At 34.0% G+C, this 27,269-nt stretch overlaps 1 protein-coding gene across 1 annotated transcript in view; it reads left to right on the top strand.

Moving 5' to 3' along the window:
• The first annotated feature begins 8,783 nt into the window (after positions 1-8,783).
• The window catches only part of LOC129222505 (trichohyalin-like), a 167,371-nt gene continuing 148,885 nt past the window's right edge, over positions 8,784-27,269 (top strand). The window contains exons 1-2 of the mRNA XM_054857017.1: positions 8,784-8,810; positions 19,063-19,229. The gene's annotated coding sequence lies outside the window, so the exon portion shown is untranslated. The remainder of the gene's footprint in view (positions 8,811-19,062; positions 19,230-27,269) is intronic.

Genomic DNA, 27,269 nt, shown 5'->3' with positions numbered 1-27,269 from the left:
CTTTGTTTGGGGAGAAAATGTCACTGATTCAACAACAGCTGATTTACTCATGTTTATTAAAAGATTTCAAAATATGTTACTTTCAAAAATTAGAATAGATCAACTTATTTAAGTGGTTTACAACACATATGCTTAGAATAACAAGAAGAAAACGTAAAGAACTAGCATTAGCAGTTGTATGATAGAAGAAAATGGTAGAAAGTTGAAAACAAATAGTGAACCTAAACTTACAGTTACAAAAGATGTTATAAAAAGTTACTGAAAAAATGGTAACAGTTGAAGTTAACACAGGTACAATGTAAATTAAGTAATTTAAAAATTATTTCTCAGTATTACACTTTGAGTCACTTTTGATGTTATAATTGTTCATTTACTTTAAAAAAGAAACTTCTTGCTTGAGGTGGGATACCTAAACCAATTTTGATTTTCATAAAAATTCACAGGAAAGCTATCTAGTGGTATGAGAACATTTTTAAATTTGGGACAAAACAATTTTAGACTAGTTGGGCAAATGATGCACCCTAGTATATATATCTATACGTATGTATATATATATATATATATATATATATATATATATATATATATATATATATATATATATATATATATATATATATATATATATATATATATATATATATATATATATATATATATATATATATATATATATATACATATACATATATATATACATATATATATATATATCCTCATATAAGTGGACAGTGTTGTACCTTGGGACACTGCGAATTTCTAAGAATATATTTAAAGCAGCCACGTTTTTCTAATCTTAATAGTAACCTTCACCACTAAATATTCACCTCTGGTTCCATAGTAAAAATCAGCAACAAATAAGTAAAATTGACGATTTTATGAGAGAAAGAAAATTTCACGACTCAAAGGTAAGTATTTTCTTAATTTTTGTATCATTTTCTGCATTTGTATTTGTAAAACTAATCAACTGAATTTCATTTTGTCATAAAAGAGAAGTACTTTAAATAGTTTGCTTATGAGAAAATAATGATAACGCATCTAGATTGACCACTATTTTGGTTTTTCTTAAACCACGTAGTAATTGTACCTTGGGACAGCCAAACTTATTGTATACCTTAGGACACGTGCCAAGGTACAATATATGCATGATTCTTAATAATTAAGATATGTTTAGGAACATGGAACAATGTTCTAATCTTATGTATTCTTTTAAACACATTTAATGTTATAGATAATAATTCATAATTCATTTTTAATTATTCATGATTTAATTCATTACCATAAAAAAAAATATATTTTGTTTTTTGGTACAAAATTGGTTCAAGTATAGGGCTGTTTTCTGAACCATGAAGACTTTCCCATAGTGTATCAGATTGAGTCTCAAGGTACAACAGGATGTTGTACCTTGAGACAACTTGGATCTCTTACTTTAAATTACTGGCAATGTTTTATTTTCAAACTGTCTGAATTTTGAAAAAATAAAAATATATTGCATAGAAATAGGTTGTGATGTTGGGGTATTTTGATGTTACTTTTAGATTTTAAATTTGATTCAAATAATTGATGTTAAAAATTAAAATATGAAAAGTGCCCCAAGGTACAACTCTCTTTTATATAATAGCGAATTCACTGATCAAGTAACATTCCTGACGTCACCAGCAATGAAAATCGAGCCACAGCATGATAGTTTGATAATATTTTTTGGTAATGTTTGATATGCAGGGAAATGTTTTATTTTAACGAGGCTGAACTGGAACCGTTAACCGTTTAACTGGTAAGACTGTCATTTCAGGGGAATGAAGAAACGAAAAAGTGGTTAACAATAACAATGAACGCTATCTACTGGAATTTAGGGTTAATCCACTGGAGTTAGGGTTAAAATGTCAACAATCAAAATATCGCCAAACAGGCAACTGCTTCGTTAACACTGACACTAGTACATATTCGGTTGTTTCTTACGTCGTTAAATTCTTTCAGTTTTTGAAAACAAATTTATTTGAATTGTATTACATGTAACTTTCGATATGTTTATGTATTTATCATATGTATAATGTGTTATATGTATAATGTGTATATGTATAATGTGTGTACTCTCAGAGTTTATGCTTATAGCATCACTGCCAACACTAAAATTATTTATATACAGGCAAAATCTACCCCCCCCCCCCTGAAGATAAATTCTTGCACACACACACAAGTTTGATTTCGAAATTTTTGTTGAGTTGAAACCTCGACAGCAGAAGTTTGAGGGAGATTTTACCTTGTACAAATTGTTGTACGTAATTAATCATTAAGCAAATTTTGTGAACAAACTTTCATTTTTCAGTATTATTACTAACAAATTATTTCTTAATTTTCTTGTTTAAAATTATGTTATCTCTACATAATATAAAATGAAGTCTCCAAAAAGCGTCTGTTTGTTTGAACTCGCAAAACTCGAGAACTACACGGCCGATTTTGCTGAATTTTTCAGCTTGTTCCTTTAAGTCCTGAGAAGGTTTGCAGACCTGTTCGAAAAAAATTCGACGAGTAGTTCTTATTTTATTCCAATTTAGGCCCAATTTTCACATAAATTCCCGAATATGGGGGTGAAAAATTACTTGCAAATAATCTCTACATAGTATAAAATGAAGTCTCCAAAAAGCGTCTGTTTGTTTGAACTCACAAAACTCGAGAACTACACGGCCGATTTTGCTGAAATTTTCACAGTTTGTTCCTTTAAGTCCTGAGAAGGTTTGCAGACCTGTTCGAAAAAAATTCGACGAGTAGTTCTTATTTTATTCCAATTTAGGCCCAATTTTCACATAAATTCCCGAATATGGGGGTGAAAAATTACTTGCAAATAATCTCTACATAGTATAAAATGAAGTCTCCAAAAAGCGTCTGTTTGTTTGAACTCACAAAACTCGAGAACTACACGGCCGATTTTGCTGAAATTTTCACAGTTTGTTTCTTTAAGTCCTGAGAAGGTTTGCAGACCTGTTCGAAAAAAATTCGACGAGTAGTTCTTATTTTATTCCAATTTAGGCCCAATTTTCACATAAATTCCCGAATATGGGGGTGAAAAATTACTTGCAAATAATCTCTACATAGTATAAAATGAAGTCTCCAAAAAGCGTCTGTTTGTTTGAACTCACAAAACTCGAGAACTACACGGCCGATTTTGCTGAAATTTTCACAGTTTGTTTCTTTAAGTCCTGAGAAGGTTTGCAGACCTGTTCGAAAAAAATTCGACGAGTAGTTCTTATTTTATTCCAATTTAGGCCCAATTTTCACATAAATTCCCGAATATGGGGGTGAAAAATTACTTGCAAATAATCTCTACATAGTATAAAATGAAGTCTCCAAAAAGCGTCTGTTTGTTTGAACTCACAAAACTCGAGAACTACACGGCCGATTTTGCTGAAATTTTCACAGTTTGTTTCTTTAAGTCCTGAGAAGGTTTGCAGACCTGTTCGAAAAAAATTCGACGAGTAGTTCTTATTTTATTCCAATTTAGTCCCAATTTTCACATGAATTCCCGAATATGGGGGTGAAAAATTACTTGCAAATAATAATATTATATATCGTTGGAAAGGGAAGAATTTTCCGCGTTCTACGCAATTTGTTCCAATGCTCTAACTTAATTGCGGCGGGAGTTTTTTACGTTTTTAGCTCGAATTTTTTTAGGCTTAGCTAAAATTTATTCACTACTTTCTTCACTAAATCCATCAATAAAAAGTGAAGGAATTGTCCCACAGTTTTTTTTTTTTTGACAGCATTGGATAGAGCTGCTTTTTTTACTCCAGATCTAACTCGTCCTAAGGTTGAAAGTTTAATCCTGTATCTCCATTAGAAAAAAAGTTACAAGCGAATTAAATGATAAGTTCAAAAATCTTTTCTCTATTCAAGTTTTTAACCATTTTATTTTGCGTTTCCACGGTAACGCTTTTTGAATCCATTGTTTATTTTCATCTTTCTCGTTTTCAATTCTTGAACTTATTTTATTTTGTGTTTCCATGGTTACGCCTTTAAAATCCATCTTTCTCATTTTATTTTCATTCCTTAAAAGTATTTTAGTATCTGTCGTCATTGTTTGGCGAGAAAATTTTGCATGATGGCTTTTTTTCTTTCATTTAATCCTGGTTATTGAAGATACTTCACTTGACGCAATGGTTTTTTTCAAGGTCGACCGGGCAAAGCCGGGCAACGCAGCTAGTGATGAATATAATAAAACAAATTGTGACAATACCTTGCCTTTATATTTTAAGGAACAGTTTCGCATTATATGCTTTTGTTGTTTAATGTGAGACCGTTCAAGAAATATTTTCATTTACACAGGACGAAAAAAAAAAAAAAAAACACTTGGAACAAAGTAGCTATAACAAACTCGAAAAGTAAATGGTAAAAAAAATTTCAATATATGGTAGAAAATAGGCACACGACTATATCTAATGTGTACTATTCAACGAAATATTACACTTCTATCATTCTAAACAGCAAAAAAGCGGCTGTCTTTATTTCGAGAAATCTCAGTTAATTATGGATAGAGCGAAAGCTAAACAAATACGACATTTTGTATACACCTGTGAAACATAATGACCTAAATGGTCGTTCTCAAAGAGTAGAATAGAAGGAATAACAATGGTTGCCTTAGTATTCTGGCGGTAACACAAACACCAAAATGACTCGCTTTGTCTCCAGAAAGAGGATACGACGAATATTTAACTTCGACAACACTGAGAATTTATTGACAACGCGAAAATGACTTCCGAGAGATGATGGATTTTGTTCATAGAAAAATAAAAGACAGAAAGAAGAGCTTTTAGTTTATCTGAAGCGAAAGGTTTATCCGACTGAGCAAAGCAAGACATTAAGTCAGGCGTTTAATATCGAAATCAGCTCAGTCCATTTTTAAAAAAATTATAGCAGGAGCAATTCCGCTTTTCACACGAAAATATATATTTTTCATTTCCTTTTTCATTGTAAGGGAAGTATTGAATTCGCGAAAATTATTTCACTCAAATATCGACCTGAATTTGCGTTTTGCTCACACCCGAATGAATGGTGATCTGTTTTTTCGGCCCGAACGCTCGTGCATATGTACCTACGAACGTATGGACTCCCGAAATGTACAATTTGACCATCCCAGAGTTTATTACCACGAGTTTTCTCGTGACGTCTGTTTGTACGTATGTACGTGGGTATGTGCGTACGTACGTATCTTGCATAACTGAAAAACGGCATGCCGTAGGGAAAGTTGAAATTTGGTATGCAGATTCCTATAGTGGAGTCTAGTTGAGTACCTCCACTTTCGATTGCATTCGGATGTTTCACAAGGGGTCTTTTACACCTTTTTGGGGAAAATCAGTACTAATTTCAATGTAAACTTACGTGATGGTATAATTTGGCGACATATCGCCAAGATGGCGTCAAATTTTGCGACAAAAAAATATTTTGAATCTGGTTTCAATTGGGCGTTATTGGCGATATTTAGAGGGTTATCCATTGAATCACGTTAAAAGTGTCAATGTTGGAAAAATTACTCTTTGCTAAACGCTTTTTTACATCGACCAACTCGGGATGAAAATATTTTAAGTGTTTCCTTGCTTACTCCAAAGCACCTAAGGGGATAAAGTAGCCACATTTCGTCTTATCCCTTTCCTCTAATGGGCGCGTACATAAGTGCATGCACCCATTTTTTAGAATTAAGCGGTGGGGTGACCAAGAAGCCGGAACAGGCTATATGCCTAATCCTTGAAGATGATGATGATGATGAATATTTCAATCTCTGTTTAGGGGGTTTTCCCCCTTCCCATGAGGGGAGTGGATTGAAAAAAAATTAAATAGCTGAATAAATAAATAAATAAAAAAGTCGGAGTCGGAACCGGAAGTTTAAAAATCCAGGAGTCGGCCATTTTCCTTACGACTCCGCAGCCCTGGTGGCAAAGTGTGCCAACTAGCGAACTGTACAAAAAATTATATTTAAAAAAATCATACACGAAGTATAGTAGTGTCAGAACAAAAGTGCAACTTTATCGACTAATACTTATACAGATCATTCAAGAAACAGAAGAAGGTTTTTCTACTGCATTTACAACATTTAAAAAATAAAGTTTAAAAACCAGTCTGCACTAATTCTCACTTGTTTGGATACGTACTATCATTTTATCTTGAGTTTGGAAAAGCAGTTTCTACTCGTCCTATATAGTTTCTGGCTTGTAAAATTTCCCAGAAGACGTTCTTTGACGTCACTGGCTTCCCACACTGATAAAAGTTTGAATCAGTATCTTTTCTGCTTCTCAGAATGGAATGTGACAATAATGTTCCAAGGTAATTATTACTTTTTAGTGGCTCGCGGTTCGCCCAAGCAAACCAAGCAGAGCTTGGATACTCCAGAAATAAAATATTTTTTATTTCTCCTTTTTTATTCTCATAAAAGAAAGGAAGTTGTGTTTTCTTATCTTTTCTTTCCATGGAAATTAGTTTTAAAAACATTTATGAATCGCTCAAGCAGCTATTTCCCCGAAACACATATTCCCAGGGAAAGGAAAGCGAAAACCACACTATAACAAACCGAACCCAAGCACCAGGAGGAATGAAGAGGCGTTGCTATGACAGTACGACGATAGTGTCGCCGTGCCTCCTATCCAATAGAAAAACGAACGCTGTAGGCGCTTCTTCAGATTCGAAACCGAGCAGGCAAATCCAAGTTTGGGGAGATTTCAAGAAGTAAGCATTAGCATTTCGCAGGAACGAAGTATGGAATTCCTTTATAAATGAACCGTTAAGCTAAATGCATTATTTGCTTCTAAAAACTCTAAACTTGGTGGTATTTCAGTAGTATTTTATAACGCTGCATATTTTCGACATCAGTTTCAGTTATTATTTGCTTTCTTTAAGTGTTGCTAATCTGCATTTCTATGGTATTTTTGTAATTAATCAGTAATATTATGTACTAGTGGCACCCGCACGGCTTTGCCCGTAGTAGAAAATTAAAATGTATTTTGGTTCCCCTGTATATTTACAAATAATGTATGATGAATTTCTCGCCAATTGACTTGCCCATGTTACGGTTCCACGTAATGATACCTTGGTAATTTACTCGTCCATCTTATGATAATTTTTCTCGGGAAAATGTTCTTAAAATTGGAATAGAAAACGAACAAAATTAAATTTTCGGAATTTCATGAAAATCGGCAGAACGGTCTAGGTGCTATGCGCGTCAGAGATCCTGACAGACAGAGATCCGGATAGAGAGAGATCCAGACAGAGAGACTTTCAGCTTGCTTCATTATTAGTAACTAGTGGTACCCGCAAGGCTTTGCCGGTAATAGAAAAATTAAAAGGTCTTTTGGTTCGCCTATATTTACAAATAATGTATGATGAATTTTCTCGCCAATTGGCTTGTACCCATGTTACGGTTCCACGTTATGATAATTTCGTATCTCGCCAATTGGCTTGTGCCCATGTTACGGTTCCACGTTATGATAATTTCGTAATTTACTCGTCCATCTTCTGATAGTTTTGTTCTTAAAATTGGAATAGAAAAAGAACCACATCGAATTTTCGAAAAATCGCTTCGAGGTGCACACCCCCATGCTACAAACTAACTTTGTGCCAAATTTCATGAAAATCGGTCGAACGGTCTAGGCATTATGCGCGTCACGGAGATCCAGACATCCTACAGACATCCTCTAGACATCCAGACATCCTCCAGACATCCCCCGGACATCCAGACATCCTCCAGACATCCCCCGGACATCCAGACAGAGAGACTTTCAGCTTTATTATTAGTAAAGTTATATATTTGTGCTTACTGCATAAAAATGCCCTATTCAATATTAGTTATTAGGATTAACACGCTTTACTCAAAAACACAGATATACTACAGAGAGATATTATGAAGTGTAAGTAATAGTATGGAAACATTTGGACATCACAGCTGCTTGGGCACTCTCTTGGGCTACCGCACTTACCTAGTATTATCACCCCTCTCCTTTAGTGAAAACAATTTAGACACATCCTGTATATTTTCGGGTAGTAAAAATTTTGCAGAAGACGCCCTATAACGTCACTGACTTTAGACGCTGGTTGAAAATTTAATTTTATTCCCTTTTGGAGCTCCCATGGCCGAGCGGCGGAAAGCACTTGCTCTGACAACAGCCTGAGCGCATTCAAGGAGGTCGCGGGTTCGATTCCTACCGGTTGCTTGTGTGTTATTTCTTTCTCTTTGTGGTTCAAATCTTTCCTGTGTATTTGTTTGGATATAATGTATCATGTTTGCAAGTATCTCATTGATGTGAAGCTTGCCTGCTTCTTGAAAAGTGATAGAAATATTCTTTTATGTCTCTAAGATTGAAATGCGACCCTATGTTCCATGGTAATTAATGCTCGACCAGATGGGTACCTCCACCCCTCTTTTTTTGTGAAAACAATTTCAATTTACTCTGGCATGTGAAAATTTCTGCAGAAGACGTTCTATGACGTCACTGGTGACTCGGTTCAGTTTTCCTCGCAGGCTAAAAAAGAAGATGGGTAGCGCGCAGAGGGGGCGGCTCCGTCACGCGATACACCAATGAAAAATCCCAAAACTGACGGAAGAAAACTGTCGATAAACGTCACATCGTGACAAAGGAGGCAAAAGGTTTCCGAGAGCACGACTGGTGATCGCGGTCAAAAAATAATAATAATTTCACTTACGAAAGGGCCGCTTTTAAAAGGCTTCCTGGCAATCAGCGTCAACAATGCATCATAGGCTGTGTGTGGTTCGCGAAATTTGCAATTTGTTTGCCTCGGCGGGGATTTGAGTGTAAGAATTTTAAAAATCGGTGAGTAATTTCGTGTCTTTAATCTTAAATAGACATTGTGCGGTATAATGTTGCCAATGGGCTCCTCATTTCTTAATAATTGATAAGTCGTGTAGTGAGGTAAATGAGAAACTATTTTTACATCATTTAATAAATGTGTAGTTATTTCTTGAATAAATTCTTTTGAATGTGAGTAATGGGGGGGGGGGGGACAAACCGGAGAATATTTTTTTGTCTGTACTGTGAAATGAGACTTTGGAGGACATGAAGTTATTACGATGAGATTATCAATGTTGATATTTATTTATTTTTGATAGTTGTAGTAACGTAAATTAAAAAGTATTTCTATAACATTAAATAAATATTAAGTGATTTCTAAAATAACTTCTTTTGACTGTGAGATGTGGACAAACCGGTGAATAATTTTTTGTCTGTGCTGTTAAATGAGATTTTGGAAGACACAAAGTTGCTACGTTGATATTACCAATGTTAATGTTTATTTACTTATTTATTTTTGATTTGGGTAGCAACATCAATTAGAAACTATTTCAGTAACCCCCTCATATAAAAAAATTGCCAATGATCGAGTAAGCCGCGTGTTTCAACAATGAAACTCACGCCACGGCATGTATGTTTTGGTAATTTTTAACATGCAGGAAAAGACTTTGTTGTGACAAGGCTGAACTCGATCCGGTAACTTAACTGTTCTACTGGTAAGACAGTCATTTTAGGGGAATGAAGAATAAAAAAAAAGTGGTTGAAAATTAACGCTATCCAATGGAGTTAAGGGTTAATCCACTGGAGTGAGGGTTACAATTTCAAATACCAAAATATCATCAAACAGGCAATGACTTCGTTCAAATGTAAAAGCTATTTTCCCCCGTCATACCTTGACGGGTGACTTTCTAGGTATAAATAAACGTGAAGCTATTTCTAAAATAAATTCTTTTGAGTGTGAGATATTGACAAGCCGTTGAATAAGTTGTTTCTTTATTATGAAAATAGATTTTGGAGGACATGAACTTACCACGATTGAGATTACCAATGTTGATATTTCTTTATTTATTTTTCATAATTTTAGTGACATAAATTCAAAAGTATTTCCATAACATTAAATAAATCTGAAATTGATAATTGCAGAAGCATAAATTAGAAATTATGTCTGTATCCTTATAAATAAGTGTGAAGTTATTTCTAAAATAAACTCTTTTGAGTATGAAATGTTGAAAAGCTGTTGAATAGTTTGTTTGTATACTGCGAAATGCAGTGGCGCACACAGAAATTTTGCAAGGGGAGGGTCCATAGTGAAAAGTCCCATTTTCATATCATACCCCAATATGCCGTCAAACATATTGACTTGATTTTATTGATTCTTGAGAAAAAAAACTGTAAAAAATAAATTATTGAATAAATAATAAGCACTAATTAATAAAAAAATATTAATAACAGATACTTAAATTACCAGAAAGCAAACGAATTTATGCAATGTATTTACTTTTATCATTGTTCATAACTGAAAACAGATACCCAAATTCAAGTATAAGAAGCATCAAGTCTGAAGAACAAGAAAAATCTCATTTTAACCTGTAATTACAAAACTAAAAACATTATTATTACTCTGTTTTCATTTACAGTCACCCATAGTCTGCCTCTTAGGTTTACAAATCATCGTAGAATAAAATTTAGTTTTCTAGTTCATTTTTCGATTTTATTTATAACTTCTTAGTGTGTGATGGTGACATTGCTTGAATTCAGCAGTACAAAAACACATTAAACGTTCATTATACATAGTACTATTTAAGTATGTTTTTAGCCTTCTCAAAGTCGAGAAAGATCTCTCGCTTGTGCAATTCGTTACAAGAAATGTACACATTTTCTAAAACATCTTTTAACAAGAGGATTTTTTTTCCCTATAATTAGAACTGAAATTCTTGTTTTCTTTGTTTGGAAATATTTTGTGTATAAAGTACATAGAATCATAATCAGTTGAAATAAGAAAAATGCAAGAGCTATGGGAGGGGTCCGGACCCTCTGGACCCCTCCCTTGTGTCCGCCACTGGCAAAATGAGATTTTAAAGGACCACAATAAACTTATCAATGTTGCTATTTCTATATTTATTTTTGATAATTGTAGTAGCATAAATTAGAAAGCACTCCCACAGCATTGAATAAATGTTAAAGGTTTTTTAAAATAAACTCTTTTGAGTGTGAGATGTTGACAAGCCGTTGAATAATTTGTTTCTTTACTATGAAATGAGATTTTAGAGGATATGAACTTATCATGATGAGCCTACCAATGTTGATATTTCTTTATTTATATTCGATAATTGGTGTAACATAAATTAAAAAGTTTCATAATTTTTTCTTTACTAATGATAAAGCTGAAAGTCCCTCTGTCTGTCAGGATCTTTGTGACGCGCATAGCGCCTAGACCATTCGGCCGATTTTCATGAAATTTGGCACACTGTTAGTTTGTAGCATAAGGGTGTGCACCTTGAAGCGATTTTTCGAAAATTCGATGTGGTTCTTTTTCTATTCCAATTTTAAGAAGAAAATTATCATAAGATGGACGAGTAAATTACGAAATTATCATAACGTGGAACCGTAACATGGGCACAAGCCAATTGGTGAGAAAATTCATCATACATTATTTGTAAATGTACAGGCGAACCAAAAGACCTTTTAATTTTCTATTACGGGCAAAGCCGTGCGGGTACCACACTAGTATTAAATAAATCTGAAGTTGATAATTGTTGCAACATAAATTAGAAATTATTTCTATTAACATCATAAATGAATATAAAGTTATTTCTAAAATAATTTCTTTTGAGTGTGAGACATTGACAAGCCTTTGAATAGTTTCTTGTTTGTTTATTGTAAAAAGATATTTTAAAGAACACGAAATTACCATAATGACATTACCAATGTTGTTATTTCTTTACTTAGTTTTGATAGTTGTAGTAAAATAGATTCGAAACTATTTCTATAACATTATGAAGTTTTAAGTTTTCAAGTGTTAAGTTACTTCTAAAATAAATCCTTTTGAGTGTGATATATTCTAAAGCCGTTGAATAATTTGTTTCTTTTCTGTGATAGGAGATTTTGGAGGACACGAAGTTAGCCCGATGAGATTACCAATGTTGCTATTTCTTTATTTATTTTTTACAACTGCAGTAACATAAATAAGAAACTATATCTATGAAACTACAAATAAATGTGAAGTTATTTTTATTTTTAAATATTTTTGAGAGTGAGATATTCATAAGCCGTTTAAAAAATTTGTTTCTTTACAGTAAAATGAGATTTTGGAGTATTCCAAGTTGCTACGATGAGGTTATCAATGTTGATATTTCATTTTTTATTTATATTTGATAATTGCAATAATCTTTACTAATAATAAAGCTGAAAATCTGCATGTCTGGATATCTGGATCTCTGGATGTCTGTTACGCGCATAGCGCTTAGACCGTTTCGGCCGATTTTCATGAAATTTGGCACAAAAATAGTTCATAGCATAGGGGAAGCGATTTTTCAAAAATTCAATTTTGTTCTTTTTCAATTGCAATTTTAAGAACATTTTAACGAGCAAATTACTATAACATGGACGAGTAAATTACCATAACATGGACGAGCAAAATACCATAACGTGGACGAGCAAATTACCATACCATGAACGAGCAAATTAACATAGCAAATTGGCGAGAAAGTCGTCATCCACCATTTGTAAATATACAGGCAAACCAAATGGCCTTTTAATTTTCTACTACGAGCAAAGCCGTGTGGGTACCACACACACACACACACACTTAGTAATATTTAAATAAACTAGTCATATCTGCACCAGCGGTCTCCAACCTTTTCCACTCGCGGGCCACGTTGTACATTTTTGGAGGCTAGGCGGGCCAGACCAACGCTATTTTAGCTCAGATGGTTTATTTGACGTTAACTCCCTCCCCTCCACCCATACATCACGAATATATATTCTTTTAATTTAAGCGCTCAGTGTGGTGGTGGTGGTTTTTGAAAATTTCTGGGCTTGCTTCTAAGTTGCTATATTTCCTTATACGTGTTTGCTGTTAGTTAAGTTATATTTCAAGTGCCCATAAATCTCTAATAATATAACGTTAGGGAGTTTTCTAAAATTCAGAATGAAGTTAAAAAAAAAAAAAAAGGCTAACAAGTGAGTGATACCAGACAAAATTATTGCAATGTACTACAAATGTATTTTATTGAATAATTGATGATTAAAAACTTGGAAATAAATCGAGAACACAACACGTGTAAAGCCTTTAAAACTTTTTTAAAAGTTGAAAAATTAATCAGAAGATTGCATTTGTTTACCGCTTAAAATTTCAGTCCATTCAGGGACAAACTTCGTAGTTCCGATCATTAAGAGAGATTTTAAATGTTCGTCTGATAAAGAAGATTTATACTTAGATTTCAGACACTTCAATTTTAAAAACGTCTGTTCACAATTGCAAGAGGATGCAAAAAGGAAAACACAGCCCTAGCATGATATTTTAAGTTCTTAAAGACTTTTTCTGCTAGAGAACTGTAAAATGGAAGTAGGTTATCTCCCTTGCGGCATTCCTGGAAAGCTGTCTTGAGTAAGTCATTAGCTGTTAACTCGATGATTTTAAGTTGAATTTCAGAAGGCAAATTGTCAATATCACACTTAAAAGGGTTTTTAAAGACAAATTTCACCTGATTCATGGTCAAAGTCTTCAAATCGGTTTTCAAACTCATGATGTAGCTGAGACATGACTTCCGAAACGTGATCCTTGGGAATGGTAGCTGTGCTTAGTGCACTTAAATTCTAACATGTTTCGAAGCGGTCAAAGTTCATAGGTCTTAAATGCTTTTCGAAAAGTATGAGTTTTTGTCTGAAAGCTTTGACACGGTAGCATAAGTGAGCATAAGTCACAAACTGAAGAGATTTCACCTTGCAGTTTCAAAATCAGAAAATTAATGTGTCGCGAGCAGTAGCGTACCTATGAGGTTCAGCACCGCTCGGGAACTTAAGAAATTGCGCCCCCTGCCCTCCTCCAAGGTCGCCCTGATGGAAATTCACCGGAAATCTCAGAAATTTCTTTTTTTTTGGGGGGGGGGGAGGACATTTTGACTAATTGGTTCGGCAAATTAGGAGACAGTATTGCAACTTTAATACATTCTCTTTTTTCTTTTTTTTTTCAATGATGCCCTATGTTCCTTCGCAATAGGTATTTTCAATACAAGTTAAATTGAATTCAGCAAAACACATATCCAATAGACATCGTTTTTGTCTGAAATTTGCAGTTCTGGAGCACAAACCAAGCACGAGAAAAAAAAAAAATGTACTTCAGAAAGGTGATGAAGTTAAAGTTGATCTTCTTCTAAATGTCCACAGTTATTTAATCGCAGAAAAACTAACTACAGTAGAGCCACAGCACGTGTTTTCATCAAGCGCATTATTTTTTAAGCAAAAATTCTTTCTCATTCCATACGAGATTGGACGTTTTTAGGGCACACTTCTGCGTACTAAACAGTAAATACTGATATTGGATTCTGACTCTGTAGTGCTCTACAATTGGTGTACGGAATCCAAAAAAGTACTAATTCAAGTAACAAAAGCAGTCCTTCCTAAAAAAACACAACTTTTTCAATTTTTAGAAAAATGAAGTCAATCCTGCGGGATCCCGCGGAACTGGCTCGTAACAATCCCGAAATCTCGCGGGACGAAATCGGCGCGGGATGGGAAACCCTAATTTTAACCCTAACTCCAGTGGGTAAACCCTAAACTCCAGCAGATAGCGTTCATAGTTGACCCCTTTTTCGTTTCTTCATTCCCCTGAAATGAGTCTTTACCAGAAAACCGGATTAACTTTACCAGAAAACCGGTTAAGTTACCGGATCGAGTTAAGTTTTGTCACAATAAAGCCTTTCCCTGCATGTTAAACATAACCAAAACATACAGTCAAATTATCATGCCGTGGCGCGAGTTTCATTGTTGATGACGTAAGGAGCGTTACTCGATAATTGGCTATTATATATATGAGGATTAGTTAAATAAATAATGCCATAAGCTAACCAGCACGTACAGGAAGTTAAAATTTACTTCTCAGAACTGTTTTCCAGCAAATTCAGTTGGTAATGTAAAGCAATATACCCATCACTTTAAATATAGTAATTTGGATTAGTTTTGCATATGTGTTTGAGCAGTGAATGAACCAGCGTTTGGAGATTTAACTTTTGATTGAGGTAGTTATGTTGAGTGTGATTTTGTTCCTTTCAGTTATTGTTTTTAGACATTAAGTATATACCAAATGAGCCAGGTTTCATTTAAACAGATTTATTGATAAAAAAATAATAGTTTAAAAAACTAAAAAAAACACGCTTTCCTAGCAAAATGAATTAAGAAGTGAAAAATAGTCTTTAGATGATAGCAGTTGACCAATCACTTAATTTAAATGTAATACAAAAAAGCGTTGGGCGCTGTCTATTTACATTTTTGCTTGGACAACAAATGGAAGAAATTTAAAACAACTGAGAAGAAGCCCCCCACGCTTTTTTGTATTACAATAAAATTAAGTGATTGGTCAACTGCTATCATCCAAAGGTTATTTCTCACTTTTTAATTCATTTTGCTACGAAAGCGTGTTTTTTTAACTATTATTTTATTTTTCTGTTTTTTAGTCTTATGTTGGAGAATTATCAGGCAAAATTGCAATAACTTCTTTTCGTAAAAGTTGAATTGACGAAATTATTTATAAAACTAGTGCGAGGTAATATCTTAAAGTTAAGACAAGAGCACCCCGATGGGAAGCTACTGTGAGTCATCGATGTATGTTTGCGGAAATCACATTTATCTTATACATATAAAATCTGAGTATCTATCTATCTATCTATCTATCTATGTCCAAGCTTCTTCTCCCGAACGACAGTGAACTGACCATCGAACCAGGTATCGATGGATTCGTCATCTTCCCGTCTTCATGTTTGGCTATTTAACATAATCCTCGGATAATAATTAGCGGAGATATCAATTAAAAATTATTAATTATGACTCTTAGATTTCAAAATAAAATCCATATTTTTCGAAGGCTTTCCTGCATTCAAATTATTATTCAGTGCTTCAACTCAACTTTCCGGATGAACGCTTTTATTAAAATTTACAGCGTGAAGAAAATCATTGAAAAGAAACATCTGTTGCAATTTTTTTTCTCGAATATAAAGAAATAAAATTAGACTTTTGTTTTAAGGCTTTTCCTGTAATCAGGGTGTTTAAGTTGTTTACTTTTCGATTATTTTGCCGTAATCTGCAGCAAGATTTTGCTGTTTTTTTTTTTGTTCAAGCCTGATTGTTAAATACGCGTCTCATGACATAACTTTCATTTTCGAGGAGGACCGTGCACGTCGTAAAGTAAATGAGTGATTTACAAGTTATTTGAGTTCTTTGAGGGTTTGTACCTGGAAAACGGATTGATGTAATTCTTGTACGACCATGTGGATAGAATCCATCCAAATATTTATCTGAGTGGTATGTTGCATTAATAAACACCCGGGCAACGCCGGGTAGTAGACTATTTTATGTAAAAAGCGGATTGTTATTGTGCATAAATATTTCCGATATAGTCTATCAGATGTAATTCAGTTTAACGTGAGTAAAGATTATAGTTGATAATGCATATATTTTCCCCTTTTGTGCTGACTGAAAATGTACTCATAACTTGTATCATTGATAACGATTATTAACGTTGATGAGGTGTTTTGGCAAAAATATGTTTTACTGGTGTTTTGCAAACCTTGCTTTACGCGCATTTATTTATTCCTTAACGCGTTAGAAACTAGTGTCAGTGTACTACAAAAGCATCAACTGGACTGCTCTTACATTTTTTAGGTAGCCCGTGCAACGCCGGGCGCGCAGCTAGTCTTATACATATAAAATCTGAGTATCTATCTATCTATCTATCTATGTCCAAGCTTCTTCTCCCGAACGACAGTGAACTGACCATCGAACCAGGTATCGATGGATTCGTAATCCTCCCGTCTTCATGTTTAGCTATTTAACATAATCCTCCGATAATAATTAGCGAAGATATCAATTAAAAACTATTAATTATGACTCTTAGATTTCAAAATCAAATCCCTATTTTTCGAAGGCTTTCCTCCATTTAAATTATTATTCAGTGCTTCATCTCAACTTTCCGCAACAATGCTTTTATTAAAATGTATGTGAGCGTGAAGAAAATCATTGAGATGAAAGATCTGTTGCCATTTTTTTTCTCGAATATGCTCAGGTAAAATTCTTGTTTTTGTTTTGAGGCTTTTCCTGTAATCAGGGGATTTAAAATGTTTACTTTATGGGGGTTTTCCGCAATCTGCCACAAAATTTCACTGACTTTTTTTTTTTGGTTCAAGCCTGAGTGTTGAACTCGCGTCACATGACATAACTTTCATTTTCGAGGAGGACCGTGCACGTCGTAAAGTAAATGAGTGATTTACAAGTTATTTGAGTTCTTTGAGGGTTTGTACCTGGAAAACGGATTGATGTAATTCTTGTACGACCATGTGGATAGAATCCATCCAAATATTTATCTGAGTGGTATGTTGCATTAATAAACACCCGGGCAACGCCGGGTAGTAGACTATTTTATGTAAAAAGCGGATTGTTATTGTGCATAAATATTTCCGATATAGTCTATCAGATGTAATTCAGTTTAACGTGAGTAAAGATTATAGTTGATAATGCATATATTTTCCTCTTTTGTGCTGACTGAAAATGTACTCATAACTTGTATCATTGATAACGATTATTAACATTGATGAGGTGTTTTGGCAAAAATATGTTTTACTGGTGTTTTGCAAACCTTGCTTTACGCGCATTTATTTATTCCTTAACGCGTTAGAAACTAGTGTCAGTGTACTACAAAAGCATCAACTGGACTGCTCTTACATTTTTTAGGTAGCCCGTGCAACGCCGGGCACGCAGCTAGTATTACTTTGAAAATTTGAGATGAATTTGAATAAAAGTTTTGTTCAACAATGGTCTGATCAGCAATGAATTTCCAATTGAAGGCTTACCTAAATTTTGGCATGAAATTACTTAAAAACAATAATATTTTATGTTTTAATTACCTTGGAACATTGGAACAAATTTTGTCTGCTGCAGAAAAATTAAAGGTTTTTGTAGATATTTATAAATAATTTTTGGGCCTTTTTTTTAATGTATTTTTTTTTTAAATTTTTCCTTTATCACATCGTTGGATTTATACCAAAATATTGATTAAGATTGGAGGAAACTAACAATTAAAAGAGTTAATTAATTTGAAAAAAAAATATTGCATTGTCATAGGGTCTGAGGTCGCGTGCCAAATTTCAAAAGAATCCGATCGCAAGAAGTGAGCGAAATTTGAGCTGCAAGTGTCCGTTACAAGATACATACATACATACAGGTGAAGCTAATAAAACTGTGTTAAAAATACTTGAATTAATCTTTCAAAACGATTGACGTGTAGCATTTCTTACAGTTTATTAATTTTGCACCTGTCTTTTGCTCTTTCAACCACATAAATGTTCATCTAAATTGCTATATCAAAAGTTTATCAGGCTTCAATCTTATAGAATCTTATTGCTGCTGTTCAGAAAGCTTTTAAACTTAGTGCCTAACTTCCTTTAAAAAAGACTTGTTTTGGCATCTTACAGCGTCCTTGCTATGCCTTAACAGTAAACTTTCTGAATTTCATTTTATTCCTAAGGAAATTGAGGATTTAATTTTCCCAACTCGCAACCTATTTGAAACAATACTACTTTGGGCAGGTAAACGGGAGTATCTGCAGAAATGAGTTTTTGAGAACTGCATTTTGGATTCAACTAAAAATATAGAAATGTTGGAATTAAACTTTATTTAGCGGTTTTTTTATTTTATTTTATTTTATTTTTTTTTCCAACGAAAACCAAGTAAGTAAGCTTGCACAACAAAGCTAACGTACAATAAACGACAAATGCACAAAAAAAAGAAAAATTTAGTTACTGTCGCATACCTGCCCATGGTAGAGTCCCCCCCTCCCCCCGTAGACATCAACTCCAGAACTGTCTTTGTTTGTGTTCATCACAATTTGAAGAACGAACCATTTCGTAGAATGAGAAACCAAGAAATATGACTAATCGTGTAATAATATCTAAATTACACATAAAAAACGGATAACATCATTTCATTTGGTTGAAATCTTTTTCAGTAGTTTCATTCAAAAGATTTCGTCACGCTTTTCTCCTGATTGCAAATTTTCTCTTCTTAGGAAAAGGATTTCAGTCGGCCAATGACAGAACTTTCTCGACTGCTGACTTAATCTATTTTTCCGTGAATCTTACATTAATTCTTTGCTGTCTGGGGCTTGTTCCTTCAAGAAGGATTCTTTTGGTCATTCGGGAAATCCGATATGAAGTCTTGATTTCCAAAGAAAAGGTAATTGATATTTTTTCCCCTCCTGCTTTTCAATTGTCCTTCTGTAGAAATATTGCTTTTCAATACGAATGTCCGGAAAACAAGTTATAGTAAATGGAAAAAGGACCTCCTTTTGTGAACAGATACTTTTCGGCGTATAAGAGTACGTTCCGTTTTTGGGTTGTCTTTGTAGTACTGGTTTAAATTGTATTTGGAGAAGAGTATTTTATCATTTACTTTTACTTGTAACTTGTCTTCGATTTTTAAATTTATGGTGAGATTTCGTTTTTATTTCAGTAGTTAAGAGCTGAAATATTGCACGTGAGTTTCTTGTAGAAATAAATTGAGAATTCTTTTTGTATTAGAAAGTCGCCCGTCAAGGTATGACGGGTGAGAATTGCTTCTACATTTGAACGAAGCAATTGCCTGTTTGCTGATATTTTGATATTTGATATTTTTACACTAACTCCAGTGGATTAACCCTAAACTCCAGTAGATAGCGTTAATAGTTGATCAATTTTTCGTTTCTTCACTCTCCTAAAATGAGTCTTACCAGTAAAACAGTTAAGTTATCAGATCAGTTCAGGCCTGTCAAAATAAAGCTTTTCCCTGCATGTAAAATATTACCAAAAAAATTATCATGACGTGGCGCGAGTTTCATTGTGGAAGACGTCAGCATTACTCGATCGTTAGCTATTATCCTCATATATAAAGTAGCCAATGATCGAATAACCCGCGAGTTTCAACAATGAAATTCGCGCCACGGCATGATAATTTAATAACATGTTTTGGTAATGTTTAACATGCAGGGAAATGCTTTATTGTGACAAGGCTGAACTCGATCCGGTAACTTAACAGTTTTACTGGTAAAACTGGCATTTCAGGGGAATGAAGAAACGAAAGAATGGTAACAATGAACGCTACCTACTGGAGTTTAGGATAAACTCACTGGAGTTAGGGTTACAATTTCAAGTATCAAAATATCATCAAACAGGCAATGGCTTCGTTCAAATGTTGAAGCAATTTTCCCCCGTCATACCTTGACGGGCGATTTTTTAGCATATATGAGGATTATTGAACAGCGTAGAAAATTTAAGAATTTGGTTCTTCTAGGCTTATTTCCTGGAATAATGTCTGTTTCAGAATGAAGTAAATGTTTTGATAAAAATTTAGCACTAGTAATAATACTTTTTTGTTAACTCAAGACATTCTCAGAAGAATCTTAAAATAATTTAGATGTTATCCTCTTTTCTACACATTAAATAAAAATACCTTTGTGTTATTTGTGTTGATACAAATCAGAATTAAAAAACAAATTAAATCTGGTGTTTAGAATTTTGTCAATCTGTTTTCAATCTACAGACTTTATATCTCGTAGTTAATGTTAGTACCATAGGCGTATGTAGAACAGTATTTTAGGGAGAGTGCTAGTGTTAGTTGAAGGAGGTCATGGCATAAATTGTGCAATTCGAGTTTTATGTGTACATTTTTTGGGGGGGGGGGGATATCGTTCTAGAGGGTGATCTGTTGGTTTTGAGGACGTCACGCCATCGCTCTTGGGGAGAGGAGCACTCCAGTTATAGCAGATAAGGTCAAGCTTGCATGTCAGTTTCCTATTTTTAATAAAAACTTTCATGCTTTCATGCTGTAAAAAAAGGGGGGGGGATTAGAAACATCGCATGTAGCATAGTCAGAGTCGCATCGCAGATTTTCAGTGTAAAGACCTTTTCCCATATTAGTTTTATTTACATTCACAGATATCAGTATAAGAATATAAATCAATGTTAGAGCTTTTCTCTGCGTGCTTTCTTATGTCATCTGTAAATGCACGACAATGTTGATTTGCTTAAAAGGGTTCAGTTAAATCAATTGTTGGTGATTGTAGATATTTGAATGAATTGCGGGTAGCGTTAATTTTATTACGACGACGTGCTAACATCTTCTTTTAATCCAGTATTTACTACCCAATTTAAATGTACATCACTCAAAATCAAGGCTATTTTAAATAAATTAATGTAATGCTTTAAATGTAAAAATTAAAATCAGTTCTGTTAGACCCCGAAAATAAATCTATACTAATGATATAAAGCTGAAGAGTTTGTTTGTTTGAACCAGCTAACTTCAGGAACTACTGATTCGAACTGAAAAATTCTTTTTCTGTTGAATAGTTCATTTATTGAGGAAGGCTATAGGCTAACATTTACATTGATATTCTAATTAGAAAAAAAGTTATTCAATGTTTTATGTACTTTTTACCGCACAGACCACAAACCAATTGCGTCAGAAAAATATTTTCTGTACTAAAATGTAGGAAATATAGTTTTAAGTATGATGAAAAAAAAATTTTTTGCAAATAGAGCAATTTTTGTATCTTTTTATAAATTTTTGAAAAAAAAACTTTATTTCTCACTTTTTTAATGGGTTTAATTTTTTCTAAACTCATACCGTAACAAGTATAAAGGCCTCCTTTTTAAAATTGAACTATGTAATAGTAAAAACATTTCACCTTCTTCAGAAAAAAAAAAGTTTTCAAAAATAAGCAGTAGTTTTTTTTAACAATTTTTTTTTAATGCGGAGCATGGCACGATTTCCAAGCAGAGCCTAAGTTTTAGCAATCTTCAATTTAAGATGGTCATTACGTCATGACCACGGGATACAACTGCAGCGCTTGTTTTTGCTTCTTTTTTTTCTATTTAGGAATTTTATTCATTTTTCTCTACCATCCCCCCCCCCCGGACGTTTTTCTGTTGTTATTTAACGTTACTTATTTGTGTGCATTTGACTGAATAAAAGCAGTGAGGTTTTTTTTTTTTTATCTTTTGCACACTACGGGGAACAGAAAGTTTTTTTTTTCTTTTTGCTACTACTTTAATTAAATAAAAAAAGCACGTGTTTTTTTTTTTTTTTTTTTTTGCGTGATCTTTGTTTTATATACGTAGAAAAAGTTTGTTAGTTACCATCAGATGTAGATCTGCATATATAAACTGATTAATAAAAGTCGATATAGGTAGATGGTTAATAAAGATATAGATAGGCAGGGTCGGACTGGCTATGCGGGCATTTGAGCAAATGCCCGGTGCGCCACTCCAAAAGGCACCGTCGACCATCATCGTTTTTCTTATGGAAAATTTTATTGTATTAATTTTTGTCAGTTGAGAAATGAAGGATTTTTTTTGCTTGCAATAGAAAATATCGGAAAGGAAAAAAGCTATTTTTAGACTTCCCGTTATTCATTTCTTTTTAACACCCCCATAGGGGATAGTTGTCACTTCTTATCCTAATGATTATTGTAGGAAAAGACGGGACGGAGTAGAGATGGCCCTGGAGCAGAGGATCTAACTTCCACACCACTCACATTACAACGTAGATCTTTTAAAGCAAATGAGCCACATTTTTTTTTTTTTTTGTTCATCTTGTTTCCAAAAGTGCATCGAGGCCCCGCCCTGTCCAATTGAACTTATTGCTTAGGGCCCTTCCGCAGGACGACGCCGTGTTTTGAGATTTCCAGTGTCCGCACAAAATGTTTCACTTTAGCTCTTTGACACAAATGACGAGGACCGTGTGTGTGTATTTGCTTTCGTAAAATTTTCCCCAATTGTGTTTTTAAGAAGTGTTTTTAAATTTATTATGTAAGTAAAAAGAATTAGCTGGGGAGCTAAACGACAAAAATCAATGGAAAACTGCAAATTATGATAAAAAGATACTACTTGGTAGGAATGTTGTTTATGACTATTAAATGAAATTAAGACCCAGAGGCACTTTCAAAAACTGTTTAAATCCAAGATGACGGCGTTTTTCAAAATGGCTCCCCATTATAGAGTTTTTTTTTAATACATGTCGTACAAAAGAGGTTTTTATATAGAATTATTCAATTTTCAGGTCAAAGATTTCATTTTGCATGCTCAAAGTAAGCTAAATGTTCATTTTAGTGCTTTTTTAAAAAAATATATAATTATATTACTTACAAAAGAAATTACTTGCTCAATGTAAAAATAGGAAAAATTTTAAATGCAAATATTAGTACTATGTTATTAGTCAAACACTGCTTCATTCTTTGCAATAATTTTTGCATAGTAGTGTGCAGGACAGACCAATGTTTCTGCACCTGCACTTGTTCTTGCAGATTTTGCAGGTGCACTTTTTGAGCTCAGTGCATGAATCAGAAATTTCCGGTAACTCCGACAATTTCAGCTGCTATCCAACCCTATTTACTTGGAGAATGTGTACATATGATATGTTTGTGAGTTTGTCCCCAAATGTGTTCAGCCTGGAATACTACGCAATATTTGTTGCTGTAAGGCACCCTTTGTAGCTGGCAAACTTTCAAGTGGCCGATTTTTTGTCATAAGCAAGTTTTTCCTTGCATCATTACAATTACGCTATTACTAGAGGAACAGTACAGTAGTACTACTAGTTGCCTTTCAAAATGTCAAAAATTTTACTCGGTATAGAACTTTGAAATTACAAAATAAATAAAAAACGCCAAAGTTACTTCTTTGAACTTACCAGTGAACCTAGGAATGCTGTCACAAAACCTATGAAGGCATGAAATCCTGGTAAAGCCTTTCTTTTCCTTTTCTTTTCCAATAGCTTCATATATGGCATGAACTGTAATGATTTTGTTGTTGTTTTCTGTTCCAAAAGCAATCCAAAGTTTATCCAGACTTAATGTTGACAAAGGAAAAAAGTAAGATATTGGTAAAACTAAGACATCTGTATCAGCAATGCAAATGCAATAGTCCTGAAACCGTTTTCTACCATGTCTTGAAGATGCAGTATCATCCTTGAGCCTGTTTCCTCTGGGCCAGGGCAAGTAACATCAATGAGGGAAGTTTTTGCAGTACTATTTCCTTTAATGTCTTCACCTAAAGTCGTTAGAACCTGCACAGTTGTTATGGTACTTACAGCTAACGTATCTAACAGAGCAAAGAACCCTTCTTTTTTATTTGAATTTCTTAAAAATCCTTGGTAAGGTAAAGTATCATGTAAAAGAACTTGTCTTCTTATTCCTGCTCCCCACTTCTCTCCAGTTTGACATTTAACCGTTGGTGTAACATATCTGTCCCAAATAAAATCAATTCTCTGGCATTGGAAAGTCTCAATATCTTTACAAGCGTAAGGTTTTAATGCTGTTTTCATAGTAATCAGCAATTGTTTTAGAGGTTTGTGGCTTTAAGTTATGCACGTCGGTTGTCACTCCATTTAATGAGATCTTTATTGATGAAAAGATTGAACTACCAGAACTACATTTATTTCTGGAAAGTTTAATGTAAGAAAATCTAATAGATTATTCTCAGCAATCAGTATTGACCAAGCACACCAACAAAATAATGCAATAGTTAAAGGGGGTGGCGGTGCAATAGGTTTGACACAGGATCCATCAGCACTTAGGCGTTGGATGGTTTCTAGACCAGAAAGAAGCCAATTAATAGAAGAGTTTGAGTGTGATGTTAAGCTAAAACGTGAAGGAAATAGTTGACTCCATCTTGAGCAGTACCACTCATTTTAAGTTAAATTTTTTACTAAGTTTCGATCTCTTTAAAGCACTTGGAAAGAGCTTTGAAATCCATTTTTGGAAAATCAGGACATTATCGTAATCGATAGCCGGGTTTATGTGCATAGAGATGTCATTTCTTTTCGATGCACTTTTTTCCACCTTTTGCTGCCGCTGAAAATCCCATGACGTTTAGTGGTTTTTTTGTACCCCCCCCCCCCTTACTCCACTTATAAGCTCCAACCGCTGCCACTCCTGTTAGGTACGTTAGTTTTAAGTACAATAAGAAATGTGCAGGCTCTAACGACTTTAGGTGAATACATTAAAGGAAATAACACTGCAAAAACTTCCCTCATTGATGTTGCTTGCCCTGGCCCAGAGGAAACAGGCTCAAGAATGTTACTGCATTTTCAAGACAAGGTAGAAAACGGTTTCAGGACTTGTAATGTGCATTGTTGATACAGATGTCTTAATTTTAGCAATATCTTACTTTTTTTCCTTGTCAACATTAAATTTGGATAAACTTTGGATTGCTTTTGGAACCGAAAACAACAACAAATTCATTACAATTCAAGCAATATATGTAGCTATTGGAAAAGAAAAGGAAATGAACTGCTTTACCAAAATTTCATGCTTTCATAGGTTTTGTGACAGCATTTCTAGCTTCACTGGTAAGGTCAAACTAGTATGTTGTGGCCATCACGAAACTTTCTTCTATATTTTTCTTTTTTTTTTCTTTTTTTTTTCTGATCCCTCCCCATGCTTGACGAGGAAGCAATATTCCCAACAAAAACAAAGTGACACATGCAAAAACTTGACGACTATCCCAATGTCTGAATTATTGCAAAAGCAAAGCAAAGAGCGAAAATTGAAAGTTATTTTAAAAGCCTTGCTTGAATTAATTACAAATATTTTATTTGTTAACAAACATAAGATGGCAACAGTTCAAAATTTTAAATCATTGAGATAATATTTCCTATCATTTCCATACAATTAAAATCACGAGAAATACGCAGACGACAATCTATTACGATTTATCTTTCTTATTGTTGCATTAATAAAAATATTTTTATTCGCAAAAAAAAAAAAAAAAATCAACACCTCTTGGAGCGATCGGCGTCAAAATAGAACCAAAGCCTGTTTACATATGGATTCACATATATTCCAAATTTCAACCAGAACGTAGCATTACTTCTTGAGATAGGGCACTCAAAATGGAAAAAAAGAACGGGCGATTGCGCTACCCCCCTTTTAGCTGTTGACACAAAAATAAAATCAGTTCTTATACCCACTAAGGGTTACTTGCCGATAAATTTTTCTTTCATTCCGTTCATTATTTCTTGAGATACAGCAGTCACAATTGACGCCAAAAAACGTTCTACAGCTCAACCCCCGTTTGAGTTATTGACACCAAAATTGAATCAGCCCCTGTTCCTGTTAATACCAACATATGGACCAAATTTTGTTTGATTCCGCCAGTAACTTCCTGAGGAATAGCAAGCACGCGTAACTCGAAAAACGTCCCATTGCTCCACCCCCCTTAGAGGAATTCGCGCCAAAAACTAATGGGCACAAGTTCACATAGGGGCACATATGTGTACTAAATTTCGTTCGATTTCATGCGGTAGTTTTTGTTGTAGAGCGGCCACAAAAAATTGGTCACACACAGACGTGACACACATACATACACACACACATACATACACACACACATACATACACACACACAGACAGACAGACATTTTCCAAAAATGGTCGAAATGGACTCAGCACACCTCAAAACGTTCGAATCCGTCAAAATTCGAAATTCGAAAATTTGCACGAATCCAATACTTTCTTCTATATATTAGATATAGAAGAAAGTAAAAATCAACTTTGAAAGCATGGATGATATTCAAAGAAGCAACTGATGCGTTTTTGATTTATTTTGCAACCTCAAAGTTCTATACCGAGCGAAACTTTTGACATTTTTGAAAGGTAAATAGTAGTACTACTGTACTGTTCCTCTAGTAATAGCGTAATTGTAATGATGCAAGGAAAAACTTGCTTATGACAAAAAATCGGCCACTCGAAAGTTTGCCAGCTACAAAGGGTGCCTTACAGCAACAAATATTGCGTAGTATTCCAGGCTGGACACATTTGGGGACAAGCTCACAAAGATATCATACGTGCACCATCTCCAAGTGAATAGGGTTGGATGACAGCTGAAATGGTCGGAGTTACCGGAAATTTCTGATTCATGCACTGAGCTCAAAAACTGCACCTGCAAAATCTACGGGAACAAGTGCAGTTGCAGAAGCGTTGGTTTGTCTTGCACACTACTATACAAAAATTAATGCAAAGATGAAGCAGCGTTTGACTAACGACATAGTACTAATATCTTTGAACATATTTGCATTTAAAATTTTTCCTATTTTTACATTCAGCACTTAATCTACTTTGTAAGAAATAAAATTATATTTTTTAAAAAAGCACCAAAATGATCATTTAGCTTATTTTCAACATACAAAATGAAACTTGTGACCTGAAAAACCTATTATTCGATATAAAAACCTCTTTTGTAGGAC

This window comes from Uloborus diversus, chromosome 5, assembly GCF_026930045.1.
Source record: "Uloborus diversus isolate 005 chromosome 5, Udiv.v.3.1, whole genome shotgun sequence".
Taxonomy (NCBI): Eukaryota; Metazoa; Arthropoda; class Arachnida; order Araneae; family Uloboridae; genus Uloborus; species Uloborus diversus.
Note: the sequence above shows the minus strand (reverse complement) of the source record. Positions and strands in the feature narration are given on the sequence as shown.